The sequence below is a fragment of the Pseudoliparis swirei genome, chromosome 15 (assembly GCF_029220125.1).
Source record: "Pseudoliparis swirei isolate HS2019 ecotype Mariana Trench chromosome 15, NWPU_hadal_v1, whole genome shotgun sequence".
In the NCBI taxonomy this organism is placed as follows: domain Eukaryota; kingdom Metazoa; phylum Chordata; class Actinopteri; order Perciformes; family Liparidae; genus Pseudoliparis; species Pseudoliparis swirei.
The window spans coordinates 19,479,053-19,483,039 of record NC_079402.1 but is presented as its reverse complement, the minus strand read 5'-3'; positions in this window follow the sequence as shown (position 1 = coordinate 19,483,039).

The following is a 3,987-nucleotide window of genomic DNA, read 5'->3' as shown; positions in this document are numbered from 1 at the left end:
ATCCTAAGGCGGGGAGGGGTCAAAATGACCCTAAGGCAACACAAGGGTTAAGTGGGTCTAAGTCTCAAGTTATCCTTTCAAGTCAAGATACTGCAGTCTTATCTTTTCTGTCTAGTCATCATAAACAGTTCAAAAGCTACAATAATTAATTTAAATTGTATATTTTGTTTGTATTCATGGAAGCTTATCTATATTTTCTTATTTTTAATCCCCCCCCAAAAGGTTGCCTCCCTAACACATGATTATTGTGCAACCTCTCATACACTTGTAATGTCAGCATATTTTATATTCTATGCCTGATATTAAAACGACTCGAGTCCTCGTCTCCAACTGGCTGCTTGCAGAAGCGTCAAATTTACCATCAAGACAAAATATTTATCTTAAAATGTCAAACTATTCCAAATCATTTTGTAACAGACTTTTATGTGATTACGCTTGTTTACATGTAAAGCTATATATATTTAGTAATTTATTTAATGGGAGTATTTATATTATTTATTGCTTCACCGGTGTGCTCTTGACCTCTGCTTCTACACAACTCCACTCATGGTTCACCACGTTCAAGCCTTTTGCTAAAAATCTTTCAAGAATGACAAGGCCATAATAAAAGTAAAAAAAATCTGTAACAGTATCGTAGTTTAGTTTAAACCGGCAACTTCAGCAGCTACATTTCTAAAGTGAAAAGAAGTTTACATTTTCTGCTTTTTACAGTAAGAAGACTTTTGAGATTGGAGACCTTTTTGTCTGAAAGCTTCCTCTCTTTGTCTGCGTCATGTTCGTCTTGTGGCTCCGAGCTCACCGCCAAGGGCTTTGCTCTGCGTTGCAATCTGATCGAGCCGAGAAGAATTTATACTCTGCTGTTATAATCTGCTCTTCTTCCTGTTCTTTTTGCTCCTTCTATCTGTCCCACTGTCTTGGTTTCTCATTGTGTGCTCCTGCTCTGTTTGATCTCCTCCTGCCTTGCTGCTGCTCCCTCCTAAACTCAAAGGCCTTTCTCAAATGTCGTGCCTCTCCCTCTTCATTGAGCTCGGCTCTCCTTACAAACCTTTGCAGGAAGCTTTGCTGCTGTGTCCTGCTTTTATCGTCTCTCATCTCTTGATACTGCAGTGTGTGTGTGTCTGCGTGTCTGTGGTTGGGTGTGAGAGAGTAAGTGTGTGTGTCCAGACAAACCCTTATAAAATCCCAATCCGGTTGCAAGAAAAAACATGTTGGCATTGTACGCTTTTTTGTGTGTGTAAACAATAGAATACGTTGGATGCGGATGTTTCATAACACAAAATGTAGTTATGTTGGGAAATTATTCATTAATGGTGCAACAATATAACGTAACAACGTAACAGCGTAACAGCATAACATTACAAGTGTAACAATATAACAACGTAACAATGGAATGTTACAACAGTAACAACATCACACGTTGCAACATAACATTACAACTGTAACAACATAACAACGTAACAATGTAAGAATACAACTGTAACAATGTAATGATACAACTGTAACAACATAAGAACGTAACAATGTAACGTTACAACTGTAACAATGTAATGATACAACTGTAACAACATAAGAACATAACAATGTAACGTTACAACTGTAACAATGTAATGTTACATCTGCAACAACATAACTGCACACCTGTAACAACATAACAACAAAACAACGCAACAATGTAACGTTACAACCGTAACACTGTAACAACATAACATGTTACAAACGTAACAATGTAACAACGTAACGTTACAACATAACGTTACAACTGTAGCAACATAACGACCACTCATAAAATAACAACAAAAAACAACTGAACTTTGTTGACTTTTTGAAGGAGCTTTTCATAACAAGCGTAACGTTGGCCAGAAATCATGATTCATTTGGTTTTAACACAGGATGCAAACAGTGGTCTCCTGGGTGAAAGTCATGTGTTTGTTACTATAAAGTCCTGTATTGGTTCGACCCGTCCAAAACTCTTCCCACCCACCATTAGTGGACATTTTTGGGTTTTTTCCTCATTACGATACATCACGACTATCGAGAAAGGTCATTCCAGATAATACAACACTTAGCATGACCGAATGGAGAGATGTTGACGTATCAATGGTTTACAGAAACGTACATTGCCAACACGTTTTCCTGGCAACCCATTGCCAGTGACCTTCTTGTTTGTGGAAACCCAAGTCATTGTTACCTTCGCATTGAAAATGCGGACAGTAATGTTTTGATCGCCATGTATTTATTTATTTATTTGTATGCGTGTTACTCGCATAACTAAAAAAGTATTAAACCGAATCGCATGAAATTTGGTGGGATGATTGGGGACCATTTGATTGGATTTTGGGATCGATCGGGTCAAAGGTCAAGGTCATGAAAAGGTCAAAATCTTCTTTTTACCATAGCGCGGTCAATTTTTATCCAATTGGCATGCAACTAATGCCAAAATGTTCATAATTCAATGCCCAATCTTGTGGTTCGCGAAGGTATGCGCTCTACCGAGTGCCCGTTCTAGTTTTTCTTGTTTCTATACTAGAGACATGTTTTGGGGGGATTTGAACTACATGAAGAAGTGAAATTAAAAGCCATGCTTAAAGGATCAGTTCACCCAAATTCCATACAAACATATTTACTAGTCGTAAATGTGGACACCAGAGTCAGTAGGGTTCATCATCTGGGGACCATTTTTTAGATATTCTATTCTCGACTGTCCCGGTTCCTCTGGATGATCCACAGAAAACACAGTGAACACATTTCATAGAGACTATTTCCTTCATAGAGAGAAAATCCAGTCAAAACTATCGAGAGTATTCATTGCTGTGAAAAACACAAACGAAACTCCATTCCCCTCCATTTTAAAACTGGATAAATAAGAGAATATGTTTTTATTGTGATTTGGGTGAACAGAGCTTTTAAAAAACCTCCAACGAATGAAACTCTTGCTGCTACAATGTTAGAAATATGCATTAGTCATTTGTAAAATGTTCACTTCTGGGATTGTTCCATCATAGAAATAGTCAAATAACACTCAAAGACTACAGAACTGTTTCATTCAGTTATTCTCAAATATGTTTAACGGTGATATTTAGTGTCAACAAGCAGTATGTGATGTTCTGTTGCCATATTTATGAAAAGCTAATGCAGTACATGACCTCCTCCATGCAGCCGTTTCCTTTCTTTAAGGACCCACTTTCTTTGGACTGGAATGATGCAATCTGTGTTTCCTGATGTTCGATGCTTTATCTTCGTACGCCTCGTCATCTCCACCTGTGCTGAACAAGCATCGATCTCTTCGTCGCTTTTTCCAAGAAATGAAAAAACCTGCATGTTTGTTACAGAAATCTTTCTGTTGTGTGTGTGTGTGCTTTATTTCCATTTTGGTGTGTTTCGCTGTTCCTCTGCTGGGGGTGAGGGTTCGGGGGGATGTGGCTGGTTCCTGGGTCAAAGGTGAATGTATCATTCTCGTGTGTTGTCTGATTTGTCGTGGACAGGAGTTCATTATACGGACTTCTAGGTCATTGTGAAAGGGCATGCTCGTGGTGAGATGACTGTGTGTACTACAAGATGTTATCCAGCAGGGTGGGGGGGGGGGGGAATCTGCATTGAAATTCTGAACCAGATTCGTGACTTTCAGATGTAAAAAAAAAAACCTCTGCTGTGAAACAATATGTGGAGGTGTGTGTAAAAAAAAAAGAGAAGAAAAAATTATTAACAGTCCTTGATATGATTTATTTTGATAAGAAAAGTGAATGCAGTGTAAAGGTGGATTCCTCTGGTGTGTCTTCACATTGAATAAAGGCTGTGGGGCTTTTTTCAGTGTCCACATGTGTTTGCCTCCCTCTACACCAGCAGAGGGCCCCCTTCATATCTAAAATACACCATGACATGATGCTAGTTTATGTCTCTCAGGCTTTATTATCCAAAGACTTTCTGATGGCTAAGTGTTGTTTGTTTGGACAACATTTAAGAGGAAATGTATAAGAGTCTTTGGTTTAG